This window comes from Cajanus cajan, chromosome 8 (genome assembly GCF_000230855.2).
Source record: "Cajanus cajan strain Asha chromosome 8, NIPB_CcT2T_4, whole genome shotgun sequence".
Classification (NCBI taxonomy): domain Eukaryota; kingdom Viridiplantae; phylum Streptophyta; class Magnoliopsida; order Fabales; family Fabaceae; genus Cajanus; species Cajanus cajan.
Window position 1 is genome coordinate 17,703,933 of NC_138524.1, and position 20,001 is coordinate 17,723,933.

The 20,001-nt window shown below is 38.9% G+C and overlaps 2 non-coding genes across 2 annotated transcripts; both read right to left on the minus strand.

Annotated features, from left to right (window-relative positions):
• Positions 1–9,432: 9,432 nt before the first annotated feature.
• Positions 9,433–9,538, minus strand: LOC145950998 (small nucleolar RNA R71). The gene has a single exon (XR_014428824.1). It is a non-coding gene; the product is annotated as a small nucleolar RNA R71 (small nucleolar RNA).
• Positions 9,539–17,178: 7,640 nt separating this feature from the next.
• LOC145950999 (small nucleolar RNA R71) lies at positions 17,179–17,284 on the minus strand. The gene has a single exon (XR_014428825.1). It is a non-coding gene; the product is annotated as a small nucleolar RNA R71 (small nucleolar RNA).
• Positions 17,285–20,001: the final 2,717 nt, after the last annotated feature.

A 20,001-nucleotide genomic window follows, 5' to 3' on the forward strand; every position in this document is an offset into this window, starting at 1 on the left:
CCCTACAATCGGTAGATCCTCCACTTCCATATTCTCAATGAACTCATTAAAGGCACGCATATCTGACTGACTACACCTTATCCCTGACGTACTCACTCTCTCTTCTTCACACCTTATACTATTAAAGTCTCCAACCACACACCAAAGGTTAACTGAACTAAGTCTTCTTTTGACCGTTATCTCATCCCAAACACCCATTCGTGCAACTCTTTGACACGGCGCGTAGACATTGACAATAATCAACCTTAGCCCATTTTCCTTCCACACCCCCTCCAAGCCTAGATAAGATACACCTTCAAATTGCTGACTTACGTGAAATTTGTCTACTTTCCAAATACATAACAGTCCACCAGCAGCATTAATCGCTGGCACAGCTCTCCACTCACATTGTCCGTCACCCCATAGTTTTTTGCACAATCTTTCAGTAATTTCTTCCTTTTTTGTTTCTTGTAGACACACAATCTGAGCATCTTCTTCTACTATCATTTTCCTAATAACCCTCCACTTAACCTTGCCCCCTAATCCCCTGACATTAAAAGATATTAGCTTCATGGATTACCATCTAGATTCCCCCTCATAGTTTGATTTATTAGTTCTTGTCTCTCTTTTTGATCTCTAACCTCTAAATCCATCAATGTTTTGATAATCTGTTCTTCCTCGCCATTGAACGAGATACCAATTTGTTTCCCAATCTCCCAAATCCTTTTGGCCTCCACAACATCGTTCTTCATCCAAAATAGCCTATTGCAATTGTTTATACCCCCATCAGAAATAGAATTACAAAGTGAAGATACTGCATACCTCACTTTGCTCCTTGCCGCTTTCATGTTGCGATGATGGTCCTTGGATCGTGCTTCATTGTGTGGGCGAATCTCCTCCTCCTTCCGCACCTCTACACTCTCCTTCTGTGTTTTGTTCAGTACACTGTGTGATGTTGAGAGATTAGATTTTGACTCGCCCATAAGTGATGTTTCCACTTGTGTTTTCACAGTCTGGCTGGCTCCAATATGATTATTCGCCGCAACGCATGCCTCTGGTTGACTTGTTTTCTCAGCATTATCAAGGCTGCCATTACAAATATCCTGATTATTGACGGCCAAATTACTGTGCAACTTAGAGAGATTCACGTGCTTGATGTTGCCCTGAACCTGTTGTGGGCCCCTACTCAATTGGTGTGTCACGACCCCAGTCCTTCCTACACCGTTTTCATCACCCATGGTTGGCAACAGGCCTGAGGGTATATGTTCGTTAAGCCCATCTACTAGTAACTCTTGCCTCACCCTCCCACCCGCTGTCACGTGTCTCAAACTTGATTCTCCACTCTCAAATGTTGATGGGCCACGAGGGAACAGCCCGTTGAGCACTTCTTCACGCAACTCCCAACCCCCAGTAGGCCCACACCCCGTCTTTAACTCAAATTCCACACCTTGTCCCTTATTTTCATGTTTCCCGTGTGTTTGAATATTTTGCATATGACTTAGACCCTGCCCTGATGTGTTGTGCTGCCATTCATCGGATATTATCATCTGACGCCCTTCTTTTTGTTTATTTCCGTCCTTTTTGTTTTTGTCATCATATTCACCTTTATCCATTATTTTCGTTGAAAAGTTCCCAACCATTTCTGGTGGCATGTGATCCATACCATTGTTTTCCATAAATGGTAAACCCTTCACCGCACCATTAATGCTATTTCTGTCCCCACTCGCATCCCTTTCATGCCAACTTTTCTGCTCTTTTTCGTGAGACCGCTGGTTAACAACTGGTGGATCAAAATTCAAATTCTTGGGTTCTTCGTCCCCCCAATCGTCTTCCTGCTCCTTCACCGGCGAATCGTCATCCTCGCTTACACTCTCATCTAAGCTTTCTGATGACGAAGAGATAATGTTTACCTCCCTTTCACTTCCATTCGATGACATGAATGAACCTTGTTTGCACCACATCCAGCATTTGCATTGACTAGCTACACTGGCATTTTCTTCATGAATGCGAACCTTGGTGACCATATCATTGATCTTCACTGTGAGATGGGTATCCACTAAGTTGAAGGAGGATGTTTTAATTAACAGCCTTGCAACATCCAACCTAGAGAAGGTTGTTGTCTCGTCATCCACCGAAACTAAGGTACCCACCATCGCAATCACTTTCGAGAAGCACTCGTGACTCCATGCATGGATAGGGACACCACTACATCTCACCCACGCCAACCTATTGCCGGGAATGAGCTTGGAATCCCACTTTTGAATACAGTGGAAGAAAGACCAAACATCATGTTGTTCATTCAAGACCTCCTCATCCACCCCTGAAATCAGGACCATATCATCTCCCATGTACCGCGCTTTTGCTTGTGCTCTTCCACAAAGGATCCTAGCATCTTGTATTTTATCAAATAAGGTTAGATCTTTCAGCCGTCCCACCCAGCAATCCTTGAGCCACTCTGAGTTCACATATTCAGCCACTGTGATAGCTATGCCATTCCACTGTTCGGAGTTAGACCTGTGTTTGACTCTCCAAGCTTGAGATGTTTTACCTGTATCACTTCCTCGTAAAACTTGAGCGTAAGATTTCCTCATACCAGCTCCGTCTGCTAGCGGTCTCCCGCTCAATCCCCAGTTCACGCTCTTAGCTGAATGCCCCATCGCAACCTTATTTGAAGTCCTCCCCTTATCCATTACTGCATTGTTACTATGGACCAAAACCGGGCCACTCCTTGGGAACTTGGGTAGGTTGACAAACAACTTTTGGCTTCCGATACGAATATTATCCAGTTCCCCTTCTAATCTCTTCACGTTGTTTACATCCAGAAATCTTACAAACCCAAACCTGTTCCCCCATCTATTCCTTTTCCTAACCACAACGACTTCCCAGACCCTTCCCCACCTTTGAAAAATCTTTCGCAAATCAAGTTCATTGTACTCTTCCGGGAAGTTCATTGTAATCTCATCGAGATGGTAGAGAACCACCTCCCTCTTCTGCCTCAGCTGGAGGGACCTTGGGTTTCCAACAAACAATATATTGGGATTTTAACACAGGTGTTAGAAGTTTTGTGTGGGAGGGGTGATGTTGACGACGAGAAAGAGATGCTCGATTAGTGATGATAGTCATAGAAAGGAAAGCATCTTGACATTACTTTCTTGAATGCTGACTATGATGGAGTGACATCTCATGAAGATGACACAATCATTATTTCAATAGTTTTGATGGTTTAAACATAAAATGCACTTTGGTGGACCAAGGTAATTTGGTGGATGTGTTTATATTTGGTTGCTTTCATAGGATTGAAGATCTAAAAGAAGTGAACACTTTAGAATTTCATGGTTATGAATTGCATTTATTATTATTATTATTTTATACAAGATGGAATTGTTTTTATTTATGCATATTTTGGTAAGGATTATGTTTCTTTGGAGTCATACCTTGAAAAATTAGTGGAATAAGTTATGTTGTCTTTAAAAAATAAATAAACAATCATTTCATCTAAAATTTATTATTATATTAAAATTTTGAAATATATAAGATTAAAAAAATTGTTTCCTGGTTTATGTGATTTGAATTAATTAATGAGTTGAATTGAGCTACTAGTGAACTTGACTAAACTTGACTCATTTCTAGCCCTAGATGCAATCCCAGAGCTTTGGTTGGATTCACAAAGGAGACCATATCATGGTTTGAGGTTACGCCAACTTAGAAACCACATTTGGTAATGTTAAGAAGGTGAAGGCATTAGTAGTATGGTACTTGGTGATTGATGCCCCATCATATACAACATTCTACTAAAAAGGCCAACTTTTTTTTTTTTAACAGCAAAAAAATTATATATTGATGAGGTATAAGAAATAGCTTTAAGTCTTTTACATAAATAACATCATATAGATCCTCTGATTCATTGTTAGCCATAATTTACTTTGTGAAAGAAGCATATTATTGGCTAAACATGTACTCAACCCCAGAATGTTACACTCCTTACTTTACTCAACATCCTCACCTACTCGACCCAATGTAAATAAAATATGTCAGTTGTCCCCTTCAAGATCGAAAATAACAAATGCACATATCAATGGATTGCCATGTGGTATCTAATATATAATGCATGTAAAAAGGACAACTTTGAAAAAGTTGGGTTCAATTGTGTCAATTGCTGATCTAAAAATCAAGTTCTTTTTGGAGGAAGATTCAATAAGGGTGCTTTGGGTTAATCAAGAGGTGGCATGAAAACGTTATATGGATAACTTGCGAGCAAGGAGTTTTCAAACGTTGCATTTGGATAACTTGCTTTTTTTTATTTATTATTTAGTCTTTGCATTAAGTTTTTTTGTTGAGTTTTGTTAAATTTTGTTATCATTAAAGGCAGACTCGTATTTCCATATTTACATCAATTAAATGAAATTTAAATTAGTGAACTTACTGGTTGAAATATTATACAATCAACTTTCACGATTGATGACTACATTATAACAAAGAAGAATCAATGAATGAGATTTTTTTGTAACACAATTGTAATTACTCGCCACAATTAGAAGTAAAAACGTTTGCAATTGTCCATAATGATTAAAAGTGACACAAAAAAAATTGTGTAGGACCACTTCCAATACAATTGTAATTGGCCACCGCCATTAAAAGCAAAAAAGAAGAATCATCAAGTAAGACCGCTTGCAACAAAATTGCAATCATCTACCACAATTAAAATCTATTCAAAGAATCGACGAGTAGACTTGCAATATAATTGTAATTAGTCACCACGATTAAGGGTTATAAGAAAGAATTCACAAGATTGCCTACAACACGATTGCAATCGACTACTACAATTAGAAGTCACTTAGAGAATTGACAAGTAGGACCAATTACAACATGACTTCAATCAGTCATCACAATTAAAAGAAACAAGTTGATCATCTACATCTCTTTCATAAATTTCTTTCAATCAATTAAGTGTTCAAGTTAACAAAAATCCCATGTTTAAAAACCTAGTCGACGAGAGTATAAGTTTAATCATTACATTTTTTGTGACTTTCCATCGAGAAATTAAGAGCCTTATTCTGATTACAAAGTGTAGGTATCCGATAAGTAGGTTAGAAATCAGGTGAATCAATAGGCTTTGCGCTCGCCTTCGCTTCTAGGACAGAATGAATACTAGCTTGGAAGTTATTTTATACCAATAGGATGGATAAGAGGGAGTTTTTGAATGCCAAATCCCTTCGTACCCGTCAGTAGGCTTTCTTCTTGCTAAAGATAAACCCAATTCTAGTGTATTTACAACCTTACCCTCTTGAAAACATCTTAATTAACTTGGGGTAACGATTTGTTACAGTCTTCATTTTGCACCTTGTGCTCAAGTTTGAGGGCTTGTGTGCCCTCCAAGAAATCTCTACTTAGGGTGATAAACTTGATAGCCTTTCTACACCTTGTGCTCAAGGATGGACATCTTGCATTGCGTACCCTCCCGAAAATAACTTGAATTGAAGTGGTAAACTTGATACCTTTCTCGCACCTTGTTCTTAAGGTTAAAAGACGTATGTACCCTATCAAAAATATTTTCACTTGAGGTAGTGGATAGTTCAACCTTCTCACACTTTGGTAGAATGATTATTGTCGAGACACACATTGCACCTTTGAGCCTATTGTGAAAGTTTGATTTATGTTGACTTGGTCATGTTGATGAGCATTTCTGTGTTGGTTTGGTCACATTGATAACCATGTCGGAATCCAAATGACATGACGACATGTAACAAGTGGTTTGCTCTCAAAAATGTAAAAATTGACTATTAGGAGAGTATGTTACTTTGAGATATACATATATAACACCCAACTTTAGGGTTGAGAGGCAATAGGCTACATTATTTGAATATTTTAAACTTAAATTGTGACTTAGTTATTGTACCTGTCTAAGGGCACACTCGTAATCTTCTGGTGAGTAGAGGGCCGAACGAGAGCTTCAGGTGGATGATCTAGAGGGGGCAGGTACTTACAAAAGGCACTCCGACGCTCAAGTCAGGACAAACACGATTTTTAAGAGTAATAATTGAACAGTGACATACCTCGTTACGTGTGACTTATTTATACTACCTGTCATGGGCCTGAGCATGGTGGGCCTTCTCTGACATTTACCAAATTAGGTAATACGGTGTTAATCGGCTGGTTATGCCTTAATTGCGTGTTGTCCCTTGTTAATCATGATCGTCGTTCTAATTATTCTGTTCCTGTTGGACTTACGTCAAGCCAATGCGGAACGGCCGAGACGACATTTTCTAGAGGACTTTCAGGAGCTCTTCGGCCCACGCTCATTTTGCCGAGTCGATAGGGAAAGGATACGACTCTTGGTCCCTTGCCGAGCCGAAGTGTTATCTATGCTGCGTCAATATCTGATAGGATATGACGTGCCGGTCCACGTGGCCGATACACGTGGCCGATAGGTGGCTGATCCACGTGGCCGATAGGCTCCTTCCGGTACCCAAGCCCCCCAGCCTTGAGGAGTGGAACGACTTAAAGGGTAGAAATGACTTTGTGTTGTGACGGTTGGGATTGAGTATGGAATTGTAACCGTTGGGCATTAATCATGGGAACGTGAAGGGTTATAACTATTGAGCATTTAAACGTGGGAACATGGAGGGTTGTGACCGTTGAGCATTTAAACGTGGGAACGTGGAGGGTTGTAGCTTTTGGATCGTTAGATCAATTTAATCCAACGGTTCCTGGGGGAGTGACGGTTGATGTGTGGCTCCTGGAAGTATTATAAATAGGCGTGGTGGGGACCAAACCTTACGTGTTTACTTGACTGTGACTTGCATTCGCTTCGAGCCAACGTGAAGACCAAGTTTGCACGCTAGTTAGCAACCGAGACCGCACTTCAAAAAGGTACGTTTCAATGGATGATTTTGACGCAGATGTAGATGATATGGTTTCCCAGATCAGTTCCGTTGAAGATACCAGCACGGGTTCTGCCGGCACGGCTTCGCGTGGGCTTTCGGAACAGCAGGGAGTTTCGGCTTCGGCATCAAACGGTTCAGCCAGTGTGGAGATTATCGAAGGGTTTGAGGATTCGCGGAGTGTGGAGGCTTCTTCTAAGCGAAGGCCGACCGAGCACTCATAAAGCCGGTTCGGCCTCTCGCCGCTTCGGCCCTATAGAAGTTCCCGGTTATAGTTGGGTGCATGGAGAGGTGATAAGTGCTCAAATTGCATATTTTTATGCTTAATTTGGCACTTATTTTGGATGAGATATAAGTAATTTTGGTTATGTTTGACCCTCCAAATAGATGAACTAAGATTAATCTAAGGAGTTATAAGAGTGTAGTTTCTTTGGCTAAAAATATTTCCTTTTTGTGTAGGTTTTGATGAAATTGGAAATCCAAAGCTATAGCCCCAAAACCAGAGCTGCAGCCATGAAGCATGAACCAAAAAGAAGTGTTCCAGAGAGTTGGAGCTGCAGCCCCCATTCCAGAGCTGCAGCCTTGAAGCTTTGTGCGTATATGGACCAATTCCAGAGAGTTGGAGCTGCAGCCCCCATTCCAGAGCTGCAGCCTTGGAGCTTTGTGCGTATATAGACCAATTCCAGAGAGTTTGAGCTGCAGCCCCCATTCCAGAGCTGCAGCCTTGAAGCCTTGTGCGTATGGAAACACTTCCAGAGCTGCAGCCCCCATTCCAGAGCTGCAGCCTTGGGTTAAAAATCCCAACTTTTCCTTGGACAGAACATATGTGGGGCCCAAAATTAAGGAGAAAAATAGTGGGGGACAAAAATTAAGGAAAGAAACAAGAAGCACATGAGCACTAAATTAAAAAGAAAGACAAGGGGCCTTAAATTAAGGAGAAACAAACAAGGAAAAAGGGAAAAATAATTAGTGGTTTTCCACTAATTGAACCACTAATGGAGGCTACAGCTGGACATCCACTAGGCTACAGCTAGAGACCAATTGGAGGGGGCAAGTGTTCTTTTTAGTAACACACAGATTGGGGGGCTATAGCATACACACGTAGGAGGAGCTCCCAAAAACCTCTGTTTTTCACTTGGAACTTTGTACTCTCTTATGGAATTTGCTGCAGAATTTGTAATGGCCATGAGTGGCTAATTTCATTGAGGATTGGTTGGATGTAACTACTAACTCTTCTCCTTCTTAAATATATGCATTTTAATCTCATTATTTGTGTATGATTCTTTACTTAATGCTTATATCGGCTTGATCACCCGTTGTATGAATTTTTGGTTTTTGAATCCAGTTGGAAAACGTTTTTGAAAACCCGAACTGAATCTTGCACCTAATCAATTCTTGTTCTAGGGATAGACTTGATTTGGTTAGTCACATTGTTCAAGTTCTTGTTCTTAATGCGAAGTGTTGAACTCAAAACATAGAGGAATCATGTTTTGAGCTTAATGACTTTAGGATTCAACCTTGAGGAATCTTGTTGGATTACTTAATGAACGTGGAAATAATGGAATTAGAATAGCATTTATTTTAAGAAGATCTATGAGTTAGCAAGTGCTTCCGAACCAATCCTTGTTTCTTATTCATTGACCTTACTACGTTTGTTTTATTTTGTTGTTTTAATCTATTTTCACTCATCTACAATTTGAACATCAATTTCGTATAAATCATTAGAGCAAGAATTACTAAACACTCAAATCCCTGAGGACGATCTTTAAATACTACTTCGAAACTTGGTTCACTTGCCAAGTGATAGGTTTGCGAAAAATCCTCATCAAGTTTCTGGCGCCGTTGCCGGGGATTTGGTGCTAATTAGTAATTTTTAATCTTGTGATTTTGCAATTGTGTAGATAATCCATTTTGTGAATAGCTACAATATAGAGATATTTGTCTTGTTGTGTTTTGTGGATTCACCTTCCTGTGCAGATTTCTTAAAATTGTATGAGAGGAAAAACTCCAGCTGGAGAATTGCATTTTGACCCTGAAATCGAAAGAACAGCAAGGAGGAATAATAGCAGAACAAGAAGGCTGAGACAGTTAGAGAGAATCCTAGAACAACAGCAAGATTTTCTAAATTCTTCTACTTCTTCAAATCAACCAATGGCTGAAGACGGAACAGGAAATAATAATGGTGGAAATGGACCAACTAGGCCTCCCAGAAGGACCCTAGGTGATTATGCACAACAACAAGGTCCTAGACATTTCTCTAGCATTGCAGCTCCAAACACTTCTAGAGCCATGGAGATGAAACCTGCCTTCCTTACCTTGGTTAGCTCACAACAATTTGCTGGCCTTGATCATGAAGACCCATACTCACACTTATCAAATTTCTATGAGTTATGTGGAACTATGGGAATTCCTAAGGCTGATGAGGAAGCTGTATATTTGAGGTTGTTTCCATTTTCTTTGACAGGAAAAGCTAAAGTTTGGTTACAATCTCACCCAAATCAAAGTTTGACAAGCTGGGGTGATGTGGAAAATAAGTTTGTGAACCGATTCTATCCTTCATCCAAGTATATTAAGGCCAAGTCAGAAATCACTACTTTCAAGCAAGGTGCAGATGAACCATTCTGTGAAGCCTGGGAGAGATTTAAGTCATTGCTCAGAAAATGTCCTAACCATGGGTTTGAAGATATAGCTCAACTTAATTTCTTTGTCAATGGAATCAAACCTGAGGTGAAGATGTTATTGGATGCAGCAGCTGGTGGCACTATGATGACTGTGAGTCCAGAGGAAGCCACTCAAATCATAGAATCTCTGGCATCTTCTGATCACCAAGCAGAGCATGGGAGACATCAATCTCATAAAAGAGGAGTTCTCGATCTTAACACTAATGATGCAATTCTTGCTCAGAACAAACTGCTGTCTCAACAGATCGAAGCATTGACTAAGCAAATGGCCAAGATTCCGCAACAGCTTCATGCTATTGCTTCTTCTTCAACCCAACAAAATCCTTCCTTAAAATGTGATTTTTGTGGAGGAGATCATCCCAATGGTCACTGTTCAGAAATTCCAAATGAAGAAGAGGTCAACTATGTGGGGAACCAACAACAAGGAGGTAATTTTAATTCCCGTAATTATAACACTAACAATTATATGCAGGGGAATCAAGGTTGGAGAAACAACAACAACAACCAAGGTTATGGATGGAGGAATGAAGCTGGACCATCCAATAGGCCATCACCACAACAACAACAGCAACATCAGCCTGCTTATCCTTCTATGCATGAAAGAACCAGCAAATTGGAGGATACTCTGAACCAGTTCATGCAGGTGTCTATGAATAACCAGAAAAATACTGAGGCTTCCATCAAGAATTTGGAGGTACAGGTGGGTCAGCTAGCTAAACAATTAGCTGACATGTCTGGAGGGCCATTTTCAGCCAACACCAAGACCAACCCCAAGGAGTATTGCCAAGCCATAACAACAAGAAGTGGAAAGGTGGTAGGTAGTGATGTTGGGGTAAGTGAGAAAAATGAAAAGAAAGAAAATGTTGAATTGACGGGGGTTGAGGAAGAGATTGAGAAGAATGAGGAAGAAAAAAATAAGAGTGAGAGTGTAAATAATGAGAAAATAAGAGAGAAAAATGAGATTGAGAAGGAGAAGAATAAAAAGAAGGGCAAGGAAGTTAGTTCTACTGTTCCTATTAAAGACTTACCTTACCCTCATGCCCCATCTAAGAAAGAGAAGGAAAGACAATTTGCAAGGTTTCTGGACATCATCAAGAAGCTACAAATTAATATTCCTTTCACTGAAGCCATGGAACAAATGCCTACATATGCCAGGTTCATGAAGGGATTGTTAACTAAGAAGAAAAGAATTCTTGAAGAGGAGACTGTGGAGCTTGAGGCAGGTTGCAGTGCTATTATACAAAAGTCTCTACCTCAGAAGTCCAGAGATCCAGGCAGTTTCACTCTCCCTGTGTCAATTGGTAATCTGTCAGTGGGTAAGGCACTCTTAGATCTTGGAGCTAGTATTAATTTGATGCCTTTATCCATGTTGAAAAAGATAGGAGAAGTGGAAGTGAGACCTACAAGAATGACCTTGCAGTTGGCAGACAGATCCATCAAGATTCCACATGGTATAGTGGAAGATATGATTGTAAAGGTTGACAAGTTCATGTTCCCAGTTGATTTTGTAGTGATGGACATGGAAGAAGATGTGGAGGTTCCATTGATTCTGGGCAGACCCTTTATGAAGACAGCTCGAGTTCTCATTGACATGGATGAAGGAAAGCTGAAAGTGAGGGTCCAAGATGAGGAAGTGAGTTTCAATGTATTTGAAACAACAAAGTTTCCAAAAGGTCACAAAGATTGCTTCAGAATTGATGCATTAAATGATATGTACTTAGAAACTCAAAATGATTTCAAGAGCTCATTGCCACTAGAGAAGGCTTTGCCTATCTCTAATGAAGAATTGGAAAAGGTCATTGGTAAAGCTTGTCATCTTCCAATGGGATTGGAACATAAAGCATTTTGGGCTTTGAAGGCCTTAAATTATGATTTGAAGGCAGCAGGGGAGAAAAGAAAGCTTCAATTGCATGAATGGGAAGAAAGGAGATTGAAAGCTTATGAGTCTTTTAAGTCCTACAAGCACAAAGCCAAGATATATCATGACAAGAAGATTCTGAATAGGAACTTCCAACCTGGCCAGCAGGTATTATTGTTCAATTCCAGGTTGAAACTCTTCCCTGAGAAGATCAAATCTAAGTGGTCAGGTCTTTTCTCAATTAAATCTGTCAAATCTTATGGAGCCATTGAACTTGAAGATCCTGCCTCTGGAAGGAATTGGCTAGTTAATGGTAAGAGGCTCAAGCATTATTTGGGTGGTGAGGTGGAGAGATCCACTACCAGCACATATTTGAAGGAGCCATGAACAAACAGGATTGTCAAGCTAAAGACATTAAATTAGCACGTTCTTATTTTGATTTCTATTTTTAGATTCCCAATTTAGTTTGAATAGTAAGTAATTAAGAGTTTTTGTTCATAGAATTTCTTGATATCAGTATGAATGTTGCTTGATGATTTGCATGTTTGTGTTTTGCTAATTTCATATCTTGGTTACTACTTGTTGTGTTATTTAGGCTTCATGAGTAAATGATATGGTAGTATCAATGCATGTTTGAATGTATGATATTCATGTGTCATTGCATATCTTATATTTTGTGTGTCATGTTAGTTGCACTTGGTTAATTGTGTGATTGTTTGTGTTAATTAGGAGTTCATTATAGCTGTTAAAAATGTGGGAGTGTAGGAACAAGTTTTAGAGAGGTTGAGAGCTATGAAAGAGTGAAAAAGGAAGTAAAAATATGAAGTTTTAAGTCTCAGGGCTGCAGCCCTCATCCAAAGCTGCAGCGGATTTAGCAGAAAAACTGAAATTTTTTTTCTGATATGAGGGCTCAAGCCCCGGATCCAAGGCTCAAGCCTTAATTTTCTGTTTCACGTCCAGGGGTCCAGAGCTGCAGCCCTCATTCACGGCTGCAGCGGTAACTCTCTGCCAAGCTCCACATGAGAGCAAAAAAAAAAAAAAAAAAAAAAAAAAAAAAAAAAAAAAAAAAAAAAAAAAAAAAAAAAAAAAAACGCAGCTGCAGCTCCGATTTTCAAGCCCAAGCTCAATATCTCTGCCATCATTGCAGCTGCAGCTCTAGAATCATGGCTGCAGCCCCAGGTTCAAATGCCCAAAATTTTTAAGTGATTTTAAGACCCATTTTCCACTTCCAAGCTACGAATACACTTCTCTTCACTCTCTTTTCATGTTCTCAACCTCTAAACCCTTCCACACTCTCTTATACTCCCACTCTCTTCTCATGAGTCTCTCTTGTTGGTAGGAGATTAATGAAATATTTCATAGTTCTCTTCTCCTTCAAATCACACTAAAAAGGTAAATTTTTTCATAGATTTTTCTCCTCTAGTTACATGCGATTCTTTCAAATTTCTTCTTCCTCTTGAAGCACAATGTGATTTTTAAATTGTAATTTCTCAAAAGAACTCTTGAATTGTTGAAGTGAATGAAACACTTTGTTTGCTTAAAAAAAATGCTTATTTAAGGTGCATGCAAAGTGTTTGTGGAAATGTTTGCAAGAACACCATGTGAAATTCAACTCCATGTTAATTTTTGGCACATTAATCTTTGATTTTTGACGTGCATATCATCCACATGGTTAATTGTGCTTGAAATAAACTGAAACAGGAAGTCTCTATCCATGGCCTACTTTAGAAACCCTTGTTGACCAAATTTTATGGCCTAGGGACAGTCCTATATACTTAGGAGGGGGTGGAGTGCAACAGTCAGGAGTTCATAGTGCACAACCTGCTGCTGAGCATGGACAGGAAGAGGAAGTTGAGAGAGATGAAGAAGCAGAGGAAGAAGAGGAAGGAGAAGAAGAGGAATCCGAGTCAGAGGATTTTTGAGACAGACTGTGGAGAAAAGTTCATTTTAATTTTTTTGCAATTTTAAATTTTAGTATTTAAATATTATGGTGGTTTATTGCTAGCTTGTTCAGTTTAAACTATCTATTTGTTTTGTGTTAGTTATGGTTTTATGTGTTGGATGTTATAATTATGCATGTGTTGTTTTGGCTTGTGGTGCTTAGGTCAAGTACTAATAAACGTTTGGGGTTTTTGTGGAAAGTCACTAGTTTGTGAATAATCACTGACTATTGAAACACTCAGTTCTTTTTGAAAGACAAGTCAAGTTGTTTCAAATCAGCAAGAAGAAAACTTTCATCTTTAAATTCACCAAAAAAAAAAAAAAGTGTTGTTAATACTCATCTTTTGGTTGCACTCTATCATTCATGCATAATCTTAGAATTCATGAGCATCTCTTTAACTTGACATGAAAGGTCAGTGGTTGGATTTATTGAGCCAAGCCAATGAGTGAGAACACCCAATACATACACTTATATGTTTGAGAGTCACCATCATAGCATATGTGTTTGCATTGTTTGATTCTTGAAATTGTTGCTCTTGTAAGAAGTGATGGAAAAGATCAAGGCATTATGTTGTTCATATTGAAGATCTGTTGAGCCTATAACCAAACAGCTAACCTTCATTTGAGAAAAATCTTTGTTTGAAACCCATTTGAGCATTACCCTTTATTCAACCCTTAAGCCTATACCAATCATAAATTCCTCACCCTAACCAAACCTTAGAGAGCATGATGAAAATGATTGTGGGTTAAGTTGGGGGGAGTGAAAATTGTCAAAGGTTGAAGAAAAAGAAAAGAAATACCATGTTGTGAAGTGTTAAAGTGAGAATTACATCTCTAATGTTATCATTGTACTGTACAACTCCATTCAAAATAGCTTCATAAAAAGTTAAAAAAAAAAAAGTTTAAAAAAAAAAAAAAAAAAAAAAAAAACTAAGTTAATGTACAAAAAGTCTCAAAAGAGGTGGGATTCTTGCAATTGAGTCAATAGATTGTGAGGGTAAATATGGGAAAAGTGAAGGTAGAAATTGGGCCGAGAGATATGGTTGGAGTTGAAAATTGAAGAGTGAATAAATTTTGAGTCTTGTTGCTTATGTTTATTGTGCTCTCTAGAGTTTGAACTTTGAACCTTGTTTAACTAGAAAAATCATATTTCTTTGTTAACCAAGCCCCATTACAACCATCAAAAGACCTTGAGATCCTTCATCTTCTTTTCAAGAGTGGTAATGGAGAGATGATATCAATGCTTATGTTCATAGAAATGATGAGTGTAGTTGAGAGAAACACTCACCCAAGGAGAGATACACCAGTGAGGAGTATTTATTCAATCACTGATTCATAGTGCTCAAGTTTGTGATTTGTTTTGTGAATTCTTTGATTAAGTATGCTTGAAAATGTGGGCACCTCAAGTGAGTAGGAATTAATTTAATGAAGGTGAATTAATTGATGACTTATTCTCTTGTTGATATAAAAGCAATTTGCGAATTAGAAAGTGTTGTCAATTTGTAGTCATAGTGGAACCTTTGTTTGGGGACAAACAAATGAGTAAGTTGGGGGGAGTTGATAAGTGCTCAAATTGCATATTTTTATGCTTAATTTGGCACTTATTTTGGATGAGATATAAGTAATTTTGGTTATGTTTGACCCTCCAAATAGATGAACTAAGATTAATCTAAGGAGTTATAAGAGTGTAGTTTCTTTGGCTAAAAATATTTCCTTTTTGTGTAGGTTTTGATGAAATTGGAAATCCAAAGCTATAGCCCCAAAACCAGAGCTGCAGCCATGAAGCATGAACCAAAAAGAAGTGTTCCAGAGAGTTGGAGCTGCAGCCCCCATTCCAGAGCTGCAGCCTTGAAGCTTTGTGCGTATATGGACCAATTCCAGAGAGTTGGAGCTGCAGCCCCCATTCCAGAGCTGCAGCCTTGGAGCTTTGTGCGTATATAGACCAATTCCAGAGAGTTTGAGCTGCAGCCCCCATTCCAGAGCTGCAGCCTTGAAGCCTTGTGCGTATGGAAACACTTCCAGAGCTGCAGCCCCCATTCCAGAGCTGCAGCCTTGGGTTAAAAATCCCAACTTTTCCTTGGACAGAACATATGTGGGGCCCAAAATTAAGGAGAAAAATAGTGGGGGACAAAAATTAAGGAAAGAAACAAGAAGCACATGAGCACTAAATTAAAAAGAAAGACAAGGGGCCTTAAATTAAGGAGAAACAAACAAGGAAAAAGGGAAAAATAATTAGTGGTTTTCCACTAATTGAACCACTAATGGAGGCTACAGCTGGACATCCACTAGGCTACAGCTAGAGACCAATTGGAGGGGGCAAGTGTTCTTTTTAGTAACACACAGATTGGGGGGCTATAGCATACACACGTAGGAGGAGCTCCCAAAAACCTCTGTTTTTCACTTGGAACTTTGTACTCTCTTATGGAATTTGCTGCAGAATTTGTAATGGCCATGAGTGGCTAATTTCATTGAGGATTGGTTGGATGTAACTACTAACTCTTCTCCTTCTTAAATATATGCATTTTAATCTCATTATTTGTGTATGATTCTTTACTTAATGCTTATATCGGCTTGATCACCCGTTGTATGAATTTTTGGTTTTTGAATCCAGTTGGAAAACGTTTTTGAAAACCCGAACTGAATCTTGCACCTAATCAATTCTTGTTCTAGGGATAGACTTGATTTGGTTAGTCACATTGTTCAAGTTCTTGTTCTTAATGCGAAGTGTTGAACTCAAAACATAGAGGAATCATGTTTTGAGCTTAATGACTTTAGGATTCAACCTTGAGGAATCTTGTTGGATTACTTAATGAACGTGGAAATAATGGAATTAGAATAGCATTTATTTTAAGAAGATCTATGAGTTAGCAAGTGCTTCCGAACCAATCCTTGTTTCTTATTCATTGACCTTACTACGTTTGTTTTATTTTGTTGTTTTAATCTATTTTCACTCATCTACAATTTGAACATCAATTTCGTATAAATCATTAGAGCAAGAATTACTAAACACTCAAATCCCTGAGGACGATCTTTAAATACTACTTCGAAACTTGGTTCACTTGCCAAGTGATAGGTTTGCGAAAAATCCTCATCAAGTTTCTGGCGCCGTTGCCGGGGATTTGGTGCTAATTAGTAATTTTTAATCTTGTGATTTTGCAATTGTGTAGATAATCCATTTTGTGAATAGCTACAATATAGAGATATTTGTCTTGTTGTGTTTTGTGGATTCACCTTCCTGTGCAGATTTCTTAAAATTGTATGAGAGGAAAAACTCCAGCTGGAGAATTGCATTTTGACCCTGAAATCGAAAGAACAGCAAGGAGGAATAATAGCAGAACAAGAAGGCTGAGACAGTTAGAGAGAATCCTAGAACAACAGCAAGATTTTCTAAATTCTTCTACTTCTTCAAATCAACCAATGGCTGAAGACGGAACAGGAAATAATAATGGTGGAAATGGACCAACTAGGCCTCCCAGAAGGACCCTAGGTGATTATGCACAACAACAAGGTCCTAGACATTTCTCTAGCATTGCAGCTCCAAACACTTCTAGAGCCATGGAGATGAAACCTGCCTTCCTTACCTTGGTTAGCTCACAACAATTTGCTGGCCTTGATCATGAAGACCCATACTCACACTTATCAAATTTCTATGAGTTATGTGGAACTATGGGAATTCCTAAGGCTGATGAGGAAGCTGTATATTTGAGGTTGTTTCCATTTTCTTTGACAGGAAAAGCTAAAGTTTGGTTACAATCTCACCCAAATCAAAGTTTGACAAGCTGGGGTGATGTGGAAAATAAGTTTGTGAACCGATTCTATCCTTCATCCAAGTATATTAAGGCCAAGTCAGAAATCACTACTTTCAAGCAAGGTGCAGATGAACCATTCTGTGAAGCCTGGGAGAGATTTAAGTCATTGCTCAGAAAATGTCCTAACCATGGGTTTGAAGATATAGCTCAACTTAATTTCTTTGTCAATGGAATCAAACCTGAGGTGAAGATGTTATTGGATGCAGCAGCTGGTGGCACTATGATGACTGTGAGTCCAGAGGAAGCCACTCAAATCATAGAATCTCTGGCATCTTCTGATCACCAAGCAGAGCATGGGAGACATCAATCTCATAAAAGAGGAGTTCTCGATCTTAACACTAATGATGCAATTCTTGCTCAGAACAAACTGCTGTCTCAACAGATCGAAGCATTGACTAAGCAAATGGCCAAGATTCCGCAACAGCTTCATGCTATTGCTTCTTCTTCAACCCAACAAAATCCTTCCTTAAAATGTGATTTTTGTGGAGGAGATCATCCCAATGGTCACTGTTCAGAAATTCCAAATGAAGAAGAGGTCAACTATGTGGGGAACCAACAACAAGGAGGTAATTTTAATTCCCGTAATTATAACACTAACAATTATATGCAGGGGAATCAAGGTTGGAGAAACAACAACAACAACCAAGGTTATGGATGGAGGAATGAAGCTGGACCATCCAATAGGCCATCACCACAACAACAACAGCAACATCAGCCTGCTTATCCTTCTATGCATGAAAGAACCAGCAAATTGGAGGATACTCTGAACCAGTTCATGCAGGTGTCTATGAATAACCAGAAAAATACTGAGGCTTCCATCAAGAATTTGGAGGTACAGGTGGGTCAGCTAGCTAAACAATTAGCTGACATGTCTGGAGGGCCATTTTCAGCCAACACCAAGACCAACCCCAAGGAGTATTGCCAAGCCATAACAACAAGAAGTGGAAAGGTGGTAGGTAGTGATGTTGGGGTAAGTGAGAAAAATGAAAAGAAAGAAAATGTTGAATTGACGGGGGTTGAGGAAGAGATTGAGAAGAATGAGGAAGAAAAAAATAAGAGTGAGAGTGTAAATAATGAGAAAATAAGAGAGAAAAATGAGATTGAGAAGGAGAAGAATAAAAAGAAGGGCAAGGAAGTTAGTTCTACTGTTCCTATTAAAGACTTACCTTACCCTCATGCCCCATCTAAGAAAGAGAAGGAAAGACAATTTGCAAGGTTTCTGGACATCATCAAGAAGCTACAAATTAATATTCCTTTCACTGAAGCCATGGAACAAATGCCTACATATGCCAGGTTCATGAAGGGATTGTTAACTAAGAAGAAAAGAATTCTTGAAGAGGAGACTGTGGAGCTTGAGGCAGGTTGCAGTGCTATTATACAAAAGTCTCTACCTCAGAAGTCCAGAGATCCAGGCAGTTTCACTCTCCCTGTGTCAATTGGTAATCTGTCAGTGGGTAAGGCACTCTTAGATCTTGGAGCTAGTATTAATTTGATGCCTTTATCCATGTTGAAAAAGATAGGAGAAGTGGAAGTGAGACCTACAAGAATGACCTTGCAGTTGGCAGACAGATCCATCAAGATTCCACATGGTATAGTGGAAGATATGATTGTAAAGGTTGACAAGTTCATGTTCCCAGTTGATTTTGTAGTGATGGACATGGAAGAAGATGTGGAGGTTCCATTGATTCTGGGCAGACCCTTTATGAAGACAGCTCGAGTTCTCATTGACATGGATGAAGGAAAGCTGAAAGTGAGGGTCCAAGATGAGGAAGTGAGTTTCAATGTATTTGAAACAACAAAGTTTCCAAAAGGTCACAAAGATTGCTTCAGAATTGATGCATTAAATGATATGTACTTAGAAACTCAAAATGATTTCAAGAGCTCATTGCCACTAGAGAAGGCTTTGCCTATCTCTAATGAAGAATTGGAAAAGGTCATTGGTAAAGCTTGTCATCTTCCAATGGGATTGGAACATAAAGCATTTTGGGCTTTGAAGGCCTTAAATTATGATTTGAAGGCAGCAGGGGAGAAAAGAAAGCTTCAATTGCATGAATGGGAAGAAAGGAGATTGAAAGCTTATGAGTCTTTTAAGTCCTACAAGCACAAAGCCAAGATATATCATGACAAGAAGATTCTGAATAGGAACTTCCAACCTGGCCAGCAGGTATTATTGTTCAATTCCAGGTTGAAACTCTTCCCTGAGAAGATCAAATCTAAGTGGTCAGGTCTTTTCTCAATTAAATCTGTCAAATCTTATGGAGCCATTGAACTTGAAGATCCTGCCTCTGGAAGGAATTGGCTAGTTAATGGTAAGAGGCTCAAGCATTATTTGGGTGGTGAGGTGGAGAGATCCACTACCAGCACATATTTGAAGGAGCCATGAACAAACAGGATTGTCAAGCTAAAGACATTAAATTAGCACGTTCTTATTTTGATTTCTATTTTTAGATTCCCAATTTAGTTTGAATAGTAAGTAATTAAGAGTTTTTGTTCATAGAATTTCTTGATATCAGTATGAATGTTGCTTGATGATTTGCATGTTTGTGTTTTGCTAATTTCATATCTTGGTTACTACTTGTTGTGTTATTTAGGCTTCATGAGTAAATGATATGGTAGTATCAATGCATGTTTGAATGTATGATATTCATGTGTCATTGCATATCTTATATTTTGTGTGTCATGTTAGTTGCACTTGGTTAATTGTGTGATTGTTTGTGTTAATTAGGAGTTCATTATAGCTGTTAAAAATGTGGGAGTGTAGGAACAAGTTTTAGAGAGGTTGAGAGCTATGAAAGAGTGAAAAAGGAAGTAAAAATATGAAGTTTTAAGTCTCAGGGCTGCAGCCCTCATCC